The sequence below is a fragment of the Pan troglodytes genome, chromosome 3 (assembly GCF_028858775.2).
Source record: "Pan troglodytes isolate AG18354 chromosome 3, NHGRI_mPanTro3-v2.0_pri, whole genome shotgun sequence".
In the NCBI taxonomy this organism is placed as follows: Eukaryota; Metazoa; Chordata; class Mammalia; order Primates; family Hominidae; genus Pan; species Pan troglodytes.
Genome location: NC_072401.2, coordinates 121,653,244 through 121,670,773, shown reverse-complemented (window position 1 = coordinate 121,670,773; position 17,530 = coordinate 121,653,244). Strand labels below are relative to the sequence as shown.

General features: G+C 34.9%; 1 long non-coding RNA gene across 1 annotated transcript in view; it reads right to left on the bottom strand.

Annotated features, from left to right (window-relative positions):
* Positions 1–17,530, bottom strand: part of LOC134809807 (uncharacterized) — a 509,671-nt gene that overhangs the window by 67,638 nt on the left and 424,503 nt on the right. The gene's annotated exons all lie outside the window — the stretch shown is intronic.

The following is a 17,530-nucleotide window of genomic DNA, read 5'->3' as shown; positions in this document are numbered from 1 at the left end:
TTACTTCAAAAATAAACCCAGAGAAAAATATAAAATGTTAAAAGGAATAGTGATAAATTCAATGGAATATAAATAAACAAAGATTGCTGTGAAATAATATCCAGTGAGAGAGGGGCATTAAAACACGACAAAATTAAATGTTAAAACAATAGGTACAACTGAAGGAAGGAATTTAGAATTAAAGTGTTTTTAATTTTTTAGAAAAGGTTAAAGACATTGATTATATTTTAACTTTAGTAAATTAAACATGCATGGAAGAAAAAGGGCAAAGAGAAAGTGCAAAAAGAGGCTAGAAGTAATTCCAAATATGTCACTAATAACATTATGTATATGGACCAAATTTGGTAAAATTCAGATACATAGAAAAAAACAAATACAGCTATATATTATTTCTAAAACATGAACCTAGGATAAAGATACAGATAATTTAAAAGTAGAAGGATTAAACAAACACACATATGCCATGTGAATATTTACTAAAAAAAGCTGTAGGGACTACATTAATGTCAGACAATGTAACCATTAAAGTGAAAAGAATTATTAGATTAAAGGAGATTACTATATAATGTTGAAAGATTCAATTCACTAAGAGAAGGTAAAATGTTTAAACTTGTATGCATCTAATTATATAGCACCAATTATATATATAAAATCAAAATTTGGAAAAAGCCTCAGAGAAATTGTAAAACCTAAACACACTTCTCTCAATAATTAATAGATAATTTAGATAAACAATTGGTAAAGATGTATGTTTGAAAAATCCAACTGACAACTTCAATTTAATGTACTTGAGTAATTCATTATTCCAGTAGCTGGGAAAAACACACTTTTAAGTTTACACGGACAGTTTGCATAATTTAATGTTACACTAGGACATAAATAAATTTTATTGTCATAGAGACCACATATCTGAATACTGGGCTAGTATTACTGTAGAAACTGACCGTAAAAGATTACATTTTAAAAAGACACAATTAAATTTTAGAGCACACTAAGTCAGTCGTTGGTCAAATAAGAAATTATAATGGAAACAGGAATAAATGAGAAGTGATCAATTACAAAAATACTTTGAATCAAAACTTGTGAGGGGCAGGTAAAGAAATACTTAGTAGTAGAGTTTTTACCTCATATATCACCTTACATGTAAAGGGACTTTATATGAATGAACAAAGCAATCAACTTAAGATGTTAGCAAAGTAACAAAAGATTAAACCAAATAAAGTAGAAAAATAATATAAAGAGAAAAGAATATACAAATAAATTGTTTCTTTTACATGACTGATTACATAAATACCTTTTGTGACATTCATCAAGAAAAGTCTTAGAAGGTACAATTTTTAGAATAAAAAATAGGATGTTAGATGAAGCAACATCTTAGAAGTGCGGGACAATTATGTCTAACTTTAAATAATGATTAATTTAAGTAAATTGGTAAAATTTAGTCATTGTGGAAACTTACCTAGGGAAAAGATACAACTCATCAAAACTGACTCAAAAAAAAAAAAAAAACTAGACAACTGTTATAGTCCTATTACCAATAAATAAATGGAATCAATAGATAGTAATCTATTCAATTACAAATGATCATCCCCAGAAAGTTTTAGAGTTCTACAAAACTTCTACTGAATGGATAATTGGAATCTTATACATCTATTGCAGATATTAGAAAAAGAGAAAGCTCCCTCAACAAATTTTATAACCTTAGTCTAGCTTACTATCAAAACCAGAAATAAATAATGAGAGAAAGAAAAATTACAACTCAATATCATTCACAAGCATAAAACAAATGTACTAAACACAATGTTAGCAAATCAAATTCAATAACATATAAACAAATATACAGTGTAGAGCACATTGTTTTATTCACAATAAATGTAAGAATGATTTAAAATAATATAACATATTAATGTAGTTCAATAACTAAACAGATGAAAGGAGAAGACTGTAAGCCTACCCCAATAGATATAGAATCAGCATTTCTTAAAAGTAAAAATTATTACTTTATTTAATTTGAAGGACTTGAGAGAAATCCTTCAAGGTACACTAGTTTTACAAATAATGCAAGGCAGATGCCACTTGAAAGTTGTGGTTGTGACAAATAGGTTAAACTTCTGAACTTTACATGTATAGAATTAAAATACAGGATGAGAAGTGCTCAAAGGATACAAAGGATAAAGGTAATTAACGATTATAAAGTTCTTACACTGTTTGTGAAATAGTACAATATTATTTGAAGAAAGTCTGTGATAAGTTAAACATGTATATTGTAGTCATAGACCAACATTTACAAAGTAACATAAAGAGATATTGTTAAAAGCAATATGAGATAAAAAATTGAATACTGAAAATTATAAGTCATCTAAATGATCCCAGGAAAGAAAGAAAAAAATGAGGACCAAAAGTATTTTTAAAATAAACATAGACTGAAACACAACGATAATAATACTACCTTAAATGTAAATGTATTAACACTTAAAAGACAAATATTTCTAGGCTTCATGAAACACAAAATATTTAAGATATAGACTGTGGCAGACAGATTTTAAAAAAGCCCTGTGATTCCTGCCCCTGGTGTTTGCATCATGTGTGGTTATTCATACTTCTAAATAACCCATGGGGTGAAGATAAATAAATGGAACATATTTTCACTAAATGATAATTAAATAATGAAAAGATTTTTAAAATGTGAGATATGGCTAAAGCAGTATTTGTTAAAAGTTATAATTTCAAATACCGATGTTATAAAGAAAGTTTTTTCAAAGATAAGATAATGCAATTGTTTAATCTCAAGGTTGATTTTAAAAAGGAGAGACAGATTAGTGGTATCTACTTTATTTATTTTTATTATTATTATACTTTAAGTTTTAGGGTACATGTGCACAATGTGCAGGTTAGTTACATATGTATACATGTGACATGCTGGTGTGCTGCACCCATTAACTCGTCATTTAGCATTAGGTATATCTCCTAATGCTATCCCTCCCCCCTCCCCCACCCCACAGCAGTCCCCAGAGTGTGATGTTCCCCTTCCTGTGTCCATGTGTTCTCATTGTTCAATTCCCACCTATGAGTGAGAATATGAGGTGTTTGGTTTTTTGTTCTTGCGATAGTTTACTGAGAATGATGATTTCCGATTTCATCCATGTCCCTACAAAGAACATGAACTCATCATTTTTTATGGCTGCATAGTATTCTGTGGTGTATATGTGCCACATTTTCTTAATTGGAAACCACATTGTTGGTTCCAATTTGGGTTGGTTCCAAGTCTTTGCTATTGTGAATAGTGCCGCAATAAACAAATGTGTGCATGTGTCTTTATAGCAGCATGATTTATAGTCCTTTGGGTATATACCCAGTAATGGGATGGCTGGGTCAAATGGTATTTCTAGTTCTAGATCCCGGAGGAATCGCCACACTGACTTCCGCAATGGTTGAACTAGTTTACAGTCCCACCTACTTTAAAAAGGAGAGATAAATTAAGAAATTATATATATATGTACACATATATGAATGGTAAGGAAATATTTAAAAATTTATACTAATGAATTTTGCAACATATTTGAAATGGAAAAATCATATTGTGTCCAGAATTGGTTCCTTCCAGTGGGTTTTTGGTCTTACTGACTTCAAGAATGAAGCCGCGGACCTTCGCGGTGAGTGTTACAGCTCTTAAAGATGGTGTGTCCGGAGTTTGTTCCTTCAGATGTGTGTGGAGTTTCTTCCTTCCAGTGGGTTTGTGGTCTCACTGACTTCAAGAATGAAGCTGCGGGCCTTCACAGCCAGTGTTACAGATCTTAGAGGTGATGTGGACCCGAAGAATGAGCAGCAACAAGATTTATTGTGAAAAATGAAAGAACAAAGCTTCCACACAGTGGAAGGGTACCTCTGTGGGTTGCTGCTGCTGGCTGGGGTGCCCAGCATTTATTCCCTTATTTGTCCCTGCCCACATCCTGCTGATTGGCCCATTTTACAGAGTGCTGATTGGTCCATTTTACAGAGTGCTGATTGGTGTGTTTACAACCCTTTAGCTAGACACAAGAGCGCTGATTGGTGAATTTTTACAGAGTGCTGACTGGTGCATTTACAATCCTTTAGCTAGACCCAGAGCGCTGATTGGTGCATTGTTACAGAGTGCTGATTGGTGCATTTACAATCCTTTAGCTAGACACAGAGCACTGATTGGTGCGTTTTTACAGAGCACCGATTGGTGTGTTTACAATCCTCTAGCTAGACAGAAAATTTCTCCAACTCCCTACTCAACCCAGGAAGTCCAGCTGGCTTAATCTCTCAATATGAAAGGCAGAAATTACTAGAACTAAAACACAAAGAATTAGAAAATGTGAATAGTCCTATACAGCCAGCCCTCTGTATCTGTGGGTTCCACATCTATGGTTTCAAGTAACTGTGCATCAAAAATATTTGGGGAAAAAATTTCACAAAGTTATAAAAAGTAACACTTGAATTTGCTGTGCATCAAGTACTATGCTGAATCCACGTGAATAAAGTGATGCTTAAGCATTGTATTAGGTATTATAAATAATCTGTAGATGATTCAAAATATATAGGAGGATGTGCACAGGTTACATGCAAATAATAGGCCATTATATGTAAGGGACTTGAGCATATGCAGATTTTGGTATCCATGAGGTTGGGAGGGTAGAGCCTGAAACCAGTCCTTCACAGATACTGAGGGACAACTGTATATTGTAAATAAATTAAATTTGTCATTAAAGATTTCTCTCACAGAAAACTCCAGGTCTAAATGATTTCACTGGTAAGTTCTATCATACTTTTGAGAAACAAACACTGTCAGTTTGAAGAAACTCTTTCAGGGAACAGAAGAAGGTATACTTTCCACTCATTTTATATTCAAGCCTTAACACACAAAAACAGACAAAGTCATTGCAAATAAAAGTTCTTACACTGTTTGTGAAAAAGTATAATATTATTTGAAGAAAGTTTGTGATAAGTTAAAGATGTATATTGTAATCATAGAACAACATTTACAAAGTAACATAAAGAGATATTGTTAAAATCAATATGAGATATAAAATCTCTCAGTGTAAGAACTTTATACCTTGTGAATGTATGTACAAAAATCCTTAATAAAATATTAGCAAATCAAATCCAGTAATACATAAAAGACAATATGAATAAGTAGAGTTTGTCCTAGAAATGTAAGGTCTGGTGTTTAAATACCGTTCATTGAAATCCACCACCTCAACAGAATAAAGAACAATCATGTCGTCATTTCAATAGAAGACCTTGGATAGGTTGTGGTTGCAAAATATGTCAAAATAAAAGCAAGTGCAGCCTCTCAGAGTTTTAGGGGAATGAGTGTGAATCAAAGCAAAAGAATGGTTTTCAGTCCCTCAGGTTCTCAAATTTAGAAACAGCTCTCAAGTTTTGGAAATAAACCCTCAGTTTTAGAACTAAAGTAGCAGAGAAAATGAGAATTTGGGCTTGAGGAACTCACGCAAGAAGTAATGAGGATGACAATGTGGCAAATCTCTGTGGACAGAAGACTGAAGATGGATGTATAATCCAAATGCCAAATGATACTTCCAATATTCTGATGTATTGTGAGGCTGAGAAACTCAGCCACAGCGCCAGCAAAAGTTGGAGTGGAACCTTGATTTTATTGAGATAAACACTCATTTTCCTTAGCAGAAGAAAAAAAGAGATTTATAGTTATGACAGATACATCCAGGGAAAAAATATAGTAGCAAAAACAATTGTTTAACAGCAGGTACCTTCAAGAAATAAATTAAAGTTAGGTTCTATGGAGTCAGAGAGAAGGAAGGACAGGAGGGCATATACAAGCAGTGGGATTCATAGAGCCAGAAGACAACAATCTTCCTGATAAATTTGTTACATCCTTCAAACCAACAAAGCACTCAAACTCTCTGTTACTCTTAAGTAAGATTTTAAGCAATGGAAACTAGAAACAGACTTCTTTTCATTTACTTCCTCTGAAGATGTGATTCTGAAGGAAGAGCAAGAAGTTGGTTTTTGTCTCATTTTCATGAAACATTTTCAATTGAGTAAAATTAACTCAAAAGGATGTCAAGCAACTCTGACCTAAATGAATATGTTGTACGCTTGACATGTAACACTGAATTCCACTAGTCCTCACACCACTCTCAATTTAAAAAGACAATATCTGACTGTTTCTTGGAGTGATGGCAAATTCCACTTGGACACCTGTGGGCCAGATGTGTGTAGCTGCACACGCACCCTGCTATTCTGCCTGCAACATTTACCACAAACTCAAACTACTTTTTTTCTTTGGCTGAATTGAGAAGTAGAGCCATCAGAAAGCACCACAATTCAAACATTTTTTCTCATACTCTTTTATCTCGTCATTCATATGCTTTTAGTTTTCTTTTTAATTCTATTTTTAAATAACAGCTCTTATACCAAAATCCACCAGTCACTTTTTTCCTTGTTTAAAAAATATTAAGAATTTGAGATTAATTGTAGCATTTAAAACTTGCTTTTATTTTTGAAATGTAGACGGTGACAAATGGAGGTATAATATGCTTTACTTTTCTTTTGGGTCAACCATAGGCAAAAGAACAAATAGAGTTTTGAAACTCTGATGAACTGACTACAAATCTATTGAAAGCATTAGACCGTGTCTAGTTTTAAACATTATTTAATAGAAATGATAGGGTTTTCATATTAAATGAAGGGTTGTTCTTTCTTACAGGTCTGTGCTCCAAGCTGGAAGGGACAGTTATTCAGCAGATGGACATTAAAAGAGGAAGGATCAAAGGGTGACATCATTGGAACTCAAGGTCTAGTAATGGAGAGCCAGGTGGACACAAGAAGGATAAAATTAATACGATATTTTACTGCTACCAACAGGCAAGAAGACCAGAGCAAACACAGCTACATATGCAGAAACCCTCTATCAGCTGGCAGTAATTTGCCTGGATTAGCCCAAATGGCTTGCTTAAATCCATCTCACATAATATTACCATGCAGATTCATGGTCATCCTTGTACCAAATCAATGTGCTAAGCTTTAAAATGAGCTGTGAATCACATGTCTAAGGTATTTAGGCAGTACTGCTCAGTACATTCTTTATAGGTAATGAAGAACTAATTTTAGCTTTATATAATTTCTTGGGCTTCATTTTAAATATAAAATATTAAATTTGGCCAGGCGTGGTGGCTCACGCCTGTAATCCCAGCACTTTGGGAGGTTGAGGTGGGCGGATTACCTGAGATCAGAAGTTCAAGACCAGCATGTCCAACATGGTGAAACCTCGTCTCTACTAAAATACAAAAATTAGTCAGACATGGTGGTCTGTAATGTAATTAGTCAGACATGGTGTAATGTAATTAGTCAGACATGGTGGGACGCCTGTAATCCCAGCTTACTTGGGAGGCTGAGGCAGGAGAATTGCTTGAACCCGGGAGGCAGAAGTTGCAGTGAGCTGAGTTCGTGCCATTGTATTCCAGTCTGGGTGACAAGAGTGAAACTCTGTCACACACACACACAAATTAAATTTATTAAAAGCACACACTATAGAACAATTAAAGGCACTAGCCTAAGTGCTTTGAATGTATGATGTCACTTAACATTCACAATAGTCTTACATGGTGGGTACTAATGTTATGTCCATTTTGAAGATAACGGATAAAAATTACTGAGACGTTACATAAGTTTTTAAGGTGGTCCAGCTAAAAAACTGTAACATTGAAACTGGGTTGTTTTACTCTGGAATATCTGAAACCATGCTTGGAGGATTTGGATTGGTATTGTAGTTCAAATAACTTTGCATAAAATTTGTCTTATTTGCAGGTAGTAAGTTTTGCTTCTTATTGATCATTATTTACAAATCTCATCAAAGTTATATTTGGCCCAAGTAAAGTAGACTGTTTTCTTGCTCTTTAGATGATTTTTCCCCGTTTACTCTAGAATAAGATCAATATTATCCTGTTGGATTTAAGTTCATACTATTGTGATTCTAAGGATATACTAAACTACTCAGCAAAGTTCACCAAATCACTTCATTTTTGAAGAATAAGAGTTAAAGAAATCTGTACATGTGTGCTATAGTTTGCCTGTGTCCCCACCCAAATCTCATCTTGAATTGTAGCTCCCATTAATTCCCATGTATTGTGGGAGGGACCTGGTGGGATATAATTGAATCATGGGGGCAGTTTCCCCTATACTGTTCTTGTGGTAGTGAATAAATCTCATGAGATCTGATGGTTTTATAAGGGGTTTCCCCTTATGTGTGGCTCTCATTCTCTCTTGCCTGCCACCATGTAAGATGTCCCTTGCTCTTCTGCCATGATTGTGAGGTCTCCCTAGCCACGTGGAACTGTGAGTCCATTAAACCTCTTTTTCTTTATAAATTACCCAGTCTTGGGTATGTCTTTATGAGCAGCATGAAAACAGACTAATACAATATGTGTTCATGATTCATTCCTTGTCAGAACAATATAGGCGGATGGACTTAATGGAAGTACATTCTGAAATATTAGTAAGAATAACAAATTAGAATTTCCCAATAATTTTATCCAATTCCTGAACTATATGACTATCTCATTGTTTTATAAGTTTAAGTAGAGTCTTTTCTGCAACAAATGAAAGTATTAAATAAAAATATTTTCAGATGAGCAGTCATTCCCTAATTGTATTATTTTGTAATACTTGTAAATCTAACATAAAATATGTGATAAATAAAGCAGATATATCTTGAATGTCAGAACTAAAAATGGAAAAAAGGTATAATACATAACCTGATATTTTTCCTTTTAGGATTGTGTTATTCTTCCCCACATAGAATCCACAGCTGATGGTAATCTGCTACAACTTTAATCTATTATTGGTCCTCAAGGGTAATTAGACTTCTAGAACAGGGCTCCTCAAGCTTTAGCAGGCATCAGATGCTGGGCACAACCCCCAGGGTTTCTGATTTAGTAGTACTGGGGTGAGGCCTGATCATTTATATTTCTAACAAGTTCACAGGTGATGCAGATACTGCTGGTTTGGGGACTAATATGGTTTGAATCTATGTCCCCACCCAAGTTACATGTTCATTTGTAATCCCCAATGTTGGAGGAGGGAGATGACTGGATCCTGGGGGCGGATTTCTCATGACTAGTTTAGCACCATCATCCTGGATATTGTCCTCCTGATAAATCGTGAGTCCTCATGAGATCTGGTCATTTAAAATTGTGTAACAACAAAAGCCACTGGATTCGAGTCTTTCTTGCTTGCTTGCTTGCTTTCTTCCTTTCCTTTCCTTTCTTTCTTTCTCCCGTCTATGATCTATGGGAAACTTCCCTGACTTGGGTCTTCTCTTTCCTCTGATGCTTCCCATTGTTTTTGTTAGATCCCTTTCAGTATTTTTTTAAATTCCTTTCACCCCTTCCCCAAATCTCCTTGACTAGTCTCTTTTTGTGCTTGGTTTAGGAGACAGGTTGTCATTAATTTAGCCCAGTCTTTTCTTCTGCTGGCAGAATATTCAGTAGGGGATGGGGAAAACCTTCACAGCAACCAAATCTCAGGATAAAATAGTCACAATCAGACCTTGCCAAATACAAATTTATTTTATCATAGTTACTCCAAATTATCGTGCAAGAAGAGTTTAAGGGCTTCTACTATTATTTTAGTCTGTTTGTGCCAGGGGATTCTCCTTGGAATAAAACTAGAATAGGCTTTGAACATGGACAGCTTCTATGAGTGACAGTTCTAAAGTGGTACTGTCTGCTAAATAGGTATGCCTCTGAGTTTAAAAAAAAAGAGGAAAATTTTTGTCTTCCGGTTTTACTCTTATAGGAATACCCAATGAGAGGCTGGTCATATAAAAGCATTGGTTTTCTTTTGCTAGGAGATCTTTATCTTCAATCCTGCCATTACCTTCACCACACTTTATTTGCCTCCTTGCTGACAAAAGGGCACCGGAGCTTTTCCAGCCTTGCTCTTTTAAGTTCCCTGAGTAAAGGCATGCTGGTCGTCTTTCAGATTCTCAAAAGAATCTGCTCTATCAAAGGCCTTTGGACATGCCTTGGTGACAGGGCCTTTGGACATGCTGACACCTCTGCCTTGGAAAATTCTCTGTTGTACACTTTCATATAGTTAAGTTACGTTCATTTTATTTTCATCTCAATTTGCACACTCTCAGGGAAGCAATCCTCAATTGCCAAAACTTAGTCAAGTGTGCTCCTTTACTTTTTTATTTTTTGTTTTTTTTTTGTTTTGTTTTTATGAAACAGGGTCTCACTCTGTCACCCCCAGGCTGGAGTGCAGTGGCACGATCTCAGCTCACTGCAACCTAGACCTCCTGAGCTCAAGTGATTCTCCCACCTCAGTCCCCTAAGTAGCTGGGACTACAGATGCGCGCCACCACACTCAGCTAATTTTTGTATATTTTGTAGAGATGTGTAGAGATGGGGTTTCAGCCTGTTGCCCAGGCTGGTCTTGAACTCCTGGACTCAAGTGATCAGCCTGCCTCAGCCTCCCACCATGCCCAGACAGCTCTTTTACTCTTTCTTTGTTCCTTGTACTCTTCTTTTATTGCACATACCACAATTTAAAATTGTATGTTCAATGATAACTTATTTTTTGGTTCCTCCCACTAACCTGTAAAGTCCAGAAAAGCAGGACTCCTGTCTGTTTTTTTCTCATTATTGAAGCCTTAGAGCCTAATAAAGTGCCTAACAAATAATTAACACTCAGCAAATACTGCTTTGACTGAGGGCATTATGGTGTTATCCAAGTACCTCTTAGGATAGGTAGCATGGAAATAGCGATGCATTATAACATTGCATATTCTCCTAAGTTTATGCAATCTCTTAAACCATGCCAATACACATATTGGAAATCTGGGGCAAGTATAAACGTTTAGGACTCTATTTTCACTAACAAATACACCACATATCACAAAGGATAGTCAAGAAAACTCCTCTGAGGAGGAGAACAATTATGCTTTTGTACTTGCTTTCTCTAGAGCATCTCTCTTAGGCATATATTATCCTTTTAAGATTTGTGTGAATTATATTTTTCCTATTACTCTTTTCCCTCCTGTCTGAGTTACTGGATTTGAGCTGTAGATGTAAGTTCTTTCTTTGTTTCCATTCCTATATTGGTATATTTGTCACCACCAAGAGTTTCTAGTTGATTTTTCCAAGTTTCTCTGTTATAAGTTTTATCCTGTTGTTTGTCTTTCACTGGCATTTCCATTGATAATTTACTTTTCTTCTTTGATATTTAACAAGCATTTATCCTTCAACTTTTAAGGTTCTCAAGAATTTACTTCCTTGAGGAGCACAAAGCAATGTGTAACATTTCAGGAGCTTGAGAAATTTATTTTAAATTTGGTTAAAAACCCAACAGTAAGGTTAGGTCACACTGGGGAGCAAGACTTTTTAGATCAAACAAATATACCAATGTTTCCAAGCTGCAAAGAATAATTGCTCAACCTTATAAAATATTCTCTCTGGCCTTCAATGGCCTACATTTATTATATTTATATTGGTCAGAATTTAAGGCAAGTAATGTCTTAATTTTACTCTTCTTCATCTTATGCCCTAGAAGGTTCCCAATTAATGGCTTCACTTTTTAAAGTATTTAGAAAGAAAGCGTCAAAGGATGAAATTGTCCTGGAAAACATCATAGTTACAGAAATGTCTTCATAATCACTGAAAATATAGAATGGCTGGAAAATCTAACCTGCAATTATTTTATGGTATTAAAAAACTTTATCTTTTTTTATAAAATGAATAATCATTATGGAGGAAAAAATGTCTCCTTGGCTTCATCGGGTTACCCAACTTCCAACTGGGCATCTAATGCTGCTGGTGATAAAACCTCCTGCTTTAAGTGAATACCGGAATGCCTGAGGTTTGATAGTGGGTATGCTTTCTAAAATAACATTTATGAATACTTAATTTCATTAAATATAGTCCTTTATCTCTTCTTCTGTATTTTGTTAAACTTAACCAATGTAAAGAAAAAATTAAAAATTCTATTATCATTACATTGATACCAAAATAACTGGATGTCTGAAACATTTGATGAGTGTCTATTAAAACATCCCAAAGTCACTGGTCCGATTAAAAATTAATCTAAATGTATCAAATTTCAATCTTTGACATGAACCTTGAGTGATGGTTCACAATAATGCATACTGATAAACTTATTGCATTTTTTCTTTAAAATAATATACATTAAAGTATTGGTTTTCTTAGAGAATTTTCTCTTAATTAATTTGTTAATTTGCATTCCCATGTTCCATTTTCAAATAAAAATAAATTTTATACCACTTTTTTACCTGAGTTTATTTTTGGTAACCTGATATGGTAAACAATATCATTTGTGCATCATGGAAATTTGCACTTACAGTGTAGTGAAAGAATTCTCATCCCAATGTGATGGTTCTATTTTCATAGAATTTACCATACTTCTATGGTAAGTTCAAAAGAAAATGGTGCCTTTGATATCAGCGAATATTGTAGAAGAGATAAAAATGATTCAAAATCCATATATGCTTTTTCCCCTCTCTTGCTAGACTGAGAAAAATAAACCATGGAGTGCTGGACTGATAGTAATCTTGAACACTTACAGGTATTGTGGTTACATGAGATAACTCAGAAAGCAAGGCAAATTTCTAGAATAAGCAGAGCTCCCAATATGTAAAAACTGGAGTAGATAATCATTATATCACAACATCATTTCCCCTTGCTAGACTAGTCATAACTTCATCTTCTTTCTTATCCATACCCTCCACTATAAATCTCTTGACTTTAATTATGTTCCACAAATGTTAATGCTCTGAATGAGACTACCTAGAGACAAGAAACTCCATTCACAATCATACTGAACAATTGGACAAGTACAACATGCCCAAGTGAAATAGCCTCAAACAAATAACATTAGAGTCATTCCATTTACCCGATCTGTACTATCGGTGGGGTCCTGTGAAGGGTGAGCAATGTTGTCTTTTGGTGTGAATTCCAACCATAGAAGAATTAAACCCTTCGGACCATATAAAAATATAATAAAGACCCTTCTGACCAAATAAAAATACAATATCTATTATGCATCTTGATTTTTTTCATTATTAAACTATCAATAATGGGGAATTCCTGTGCTGAAGTCACTGGTGTAGTGATGTTTTGACCACATTTTTCCTGAATACCCACTCCTTTGTCCAGATCCCTGGCTGACCAGTTGGTACTATGTGATAACTTTCTTTCCAGTTAACTTGGTTAAGGAAGGAAGGAATATCCAATTCAAGGGGAATTACCTCTAGGCTGAGACAATTAGATTTTCTTTTTCTTAAATATGTGTACTCAGAATCAAAGATTAAAATAAATTGGTGATTTACTAAGCCAAATCAGCTTGCAAACCAAAATTGTGGGGGATCCAACACTAAGAACCTTCTGTGAAAAACAACAGGAGGCAAGAATGAGAAAGAAATAAAACACAGAAAAGGGTAGAGATGAGTGATCCTTCAGTTGCAAAGACAAAGAGATAGAGATTTTTGTGTCTATTGACTTTCCAAACCCAATTAAACCAAGTACTTCCTGAAATTTGCTTCTTCTGTATCTTTTTAACGAAGTTAATGTTCCTTGCAGTTGAATTACTTTCCGTTATTTGTAAAGAAAACAATTCCCTAATATAACCCCTTGAAGTTCCTCCCTTCACTCTTCAAAGCAATAATTTGAAATGAAGGCATATCAGTATGTAAACCCCTTGAAAGATGGAAATTTTGAAGAGTGTACAGCTTGGCTTCACATATAATTTGGAAGTTAATCAAATCTTTATAAAGTTAATATTTGATGCTGCATGTAAGTATGCATTTTCCTTATCATGAAGTTCTAAAAAATGAGCATGTTCAAGGGTAGAAAGAAAAAGAGTCAGTGAGATCATAGAAATAACTATATTCATTCATCATTAGCAATATATTGACTACTACTATGGGTTGTGGGAGTAGAGTGATGAGTAACTCAGTCTATGCTCAGAAAGTACTCACAGTCTAGCAGGAGTGACAAGAACAAGGCAGAGTAGAAAGTGCCACAAGAAATCAGAAAGCAGAGACATGTTTGATATTCAGTATTTTTTGCTAAATCACAATCCACGAATATAGGTAAAACTGCAAATGCTTACACAAGAGTTTCAGAGAACTCCAATTAGGAGAACCACGGCAAAAAGAGCTTGAAAGACAAGTTTTTGGCCCCCATTTCTCATCTCTGTAGATTTTAATTACAAGTAATTATTACAAAAATAATATCTATCCTCTTTTAGTTTATTCTGCATGCCAAGTAGTCCATGCTACATTAAGCACTTTACATGCATTATTTCATTTAATCCTTATTACAGCCTTTTAAGGAATTGGTTTTAATTGAACGTTTTCTTTAAAATTGTATATATTTATGGGGTACAACATGGTATTTTGATATACATATACATAGTGAAATGATTAGTACCATCAAGCAAATCAACATATTCATCTCCTCACATAGTCACATTTTTTTTTTTTTGTGGTGAGATCACCTGGAATCTACTCTTAGCAAATTTCCAGTATACAATACAGTGTTATTAACTATGGTCATCATGCTGTATATTATACCTTTAGATGTATTCATCTGATAGAACTGCAACTTTGTACTCTTTGACCTACATCTCTCCATTCCCCTAACACCTCACTCCGATAATGACCACTCTACTCTCTGTTTCCATGTTTTTGACTTTTTTTAGATACCATATGTAAGGAGATCATGCAGTATTTCTCTTTTCTTTCAGTGCCTGTTTTAGTTAACTTAGCATAATGTCCTCCAGATTCATCTATGTTGTTATAAATGGAATAATTTTCATTTTTAAGGCTGAATAATAATATTCTGTTGTATACATATATACCACAATTCTTTCATCCATTCATCCATCAATGGACACTAAGGTTGTTTCTACATTTCGGCTATTGTGAATAATGCTACACGTGGGAGAGCAGATATCTGTTTGGTACTTATTTACTTTCCTTTGGGTATATATCCAAAAGAGGGATTGTTTTTAAAGAGAAGTCATAATTTGTAACTCACAGATGAGGAAACCAAGGTTGAAACTATTTGCCCAATAGTACATGACTCGTGAGCTTCAGAGACAGCTGATAGAGGCAGTTCCTACAGTCTTTATCTTCCTGTTAAAATTGATGCTGTGTAGTGGAAAAGAAAAGAAAAGGAAACTGAGGAGAGACCACTGTGAGAACTGGAAAGGACAGCACTTCTTTGAATGCAAAGCCCCAAGTGGACGATACTTTTCAGCTTGTTCAGGAGAGATGCTCTTCAATGACTGAGCTATTACAGTTTACAAAAGAAGTGTTTTTATATGAATGTTGGCTTAAATGTGGGCAAATATGAAATAATTATCCAATGATATTGCTCAATATCTTAAGTGGAGTCAGAGATGTCCTGTTTTCAGAAAACGATGGTTAATAGAATGACATAGTGGAAAAATCAATGGGCTTGATGTCAGTCAGTGGCTCTTAACAGTTACTTGAGTATGGAGAAGTTACTTAATGTATTTTGGCCTATTTTCATCATGTGCAAAATAAAACAGAGTAATTGATCTAAAAGATAACTTAGTTCCAAAGGCAGATGGAACTCCATGACAACTCTTGGCAAAGCAGACCACAGAGCTGCTCTGGCATTCTATTCCACATGCCTCAGTGAAGCTCCTAGCGTGTATGAAGACCACATACTGAAAAAAGCTAAGAAGAAAGGAGTAAGAAATAAACACAAAAATATGAAGCAGTGTGTTCATAGTGGAAGAATTCCTGAAAGCCTTTTTACATAGGCAGATTTTAATCCTCCAGTTTTTTTTTTTCTCCAGATGTTCCTAAATTTCTTGTTTGAGCAAGAGTGGTTTATGTGAGTGAGTTGTTAATGGGTGCTTTCAGTTTGGAAGCACGTTAATTCTGGAGCAATTTATGGACAAGGCAGAGGGGAAATGGGGTACTCAGTGCTTGACTATGAAGATTTATATAATAATATATTTTTCTGGGATTTTGACCTTGATTGGTGTTAGTGAGAAAGCCTGTTTCCTGATTTCCTTATACCTAACTGGTCTGAAGTTTCTATCTTGTATACATATAGCCCTCACAACAAACCTGGTGTACTTCTCTATGACATATTGCTCAACCATTTGTCTCTGCACTAGAGTGTGAGTCCTGAGGAAAGAAGCTACACCTTATTCATTTTTATCTCCCTCACATGCTGATAACTAAACCAATCATGGGCAAGAAGAAAGCAATAACTGTGATTGGCTAAAACTAATCATAATTTGCAGACTGGAGCAATGGAGGTGTCCAGTGTCTACTGAAAAACATGGCCCCTAAATTCATGATCAAAATCTATATTACATAAGCAAAGAAGATAGTTGAGGACTTCTGTACTATAGACAGCCAACAGCAACTAACCAAGTGAGAAAATGAAATATGAAGCTTTTGTCTCACTGAGTCTGATGAAGTATTGAGGTAATTCTAAACTTCAAAGGTCTAATAATCTTATTTAGGTGATGAAAAGCTTAACAGGCCATTCATTTGGACTGAGAATATCTTGGCAGTCTCTGTCAATCACATTTGGACCATCACAGGAACTGCCAAGATATTCTCTCTTTTAAGTACATCGTATTTTATGATTTGGCAACCAACTTATCAGCTAGTATATTGCTTTTTAAGTCCCGATTATGGATATATTTTTGGCTGTGACCCAGAGAATGTATTTTATAATCTTGGCCCTAACCATACTTGAGCCAGAATCTCCATGTGGCTCATATCGATTAATGAAATATCAATACAGGAAGTTTAGAGGGACTGGAAGTATGTTCTTGCCAAGTAGAGAACAGGCATTATTCTATTTTCTCTTGTAATCCAGCCTCCCAAGAGAAATAGTCAATTGATCATAATATAAAAAATATACTGTTAGTTATACATGTCTCCAACTCAAATAAAAGTATTTATTAACTGACAGTGATTCAGGAAGATTTGATTGGAAGTAGCTTCAAAAGATGTTAGGTAGACTATGCCTAATTTGGGAGTGGAGATGTTGCATGGTGAATTATTTTTTAAAAAGCTGTTCACTCAAGGATAATATTAACTAATCAGGCTTCACAGAATTCCACTTAATACAAAAACCTATAGGTAAATTAAAAATAATTTTAAACATTTTATACATCTGATATGATAGATCTTAATAATTTTTTTTTTTTTCAGATAGGCTCTTGTTCTGTCACCCAGGCTGGAGTGCAGTGGCATGATCATGGTTTACTGCAACCTCGACCTGCTGGGCTCAAGCAATTCTCCCACCTCAGCCTCCCGAGTAGCTGGGACTAAAGGCACGTGGTCGTGCCCCATATCACCTAACTTTTAAACTTTTTGTAAAGGTGGAGTCTCCCTATGTAGCCTGGGCTGGTTTTGAACTCCTGGGCTCAAGTGATCCTCCCACCTCAGCTTCCCAAAGTGCTGGGATAACAGGCATGAACCACCACGCCCAGCAAGAATTTCAATTGT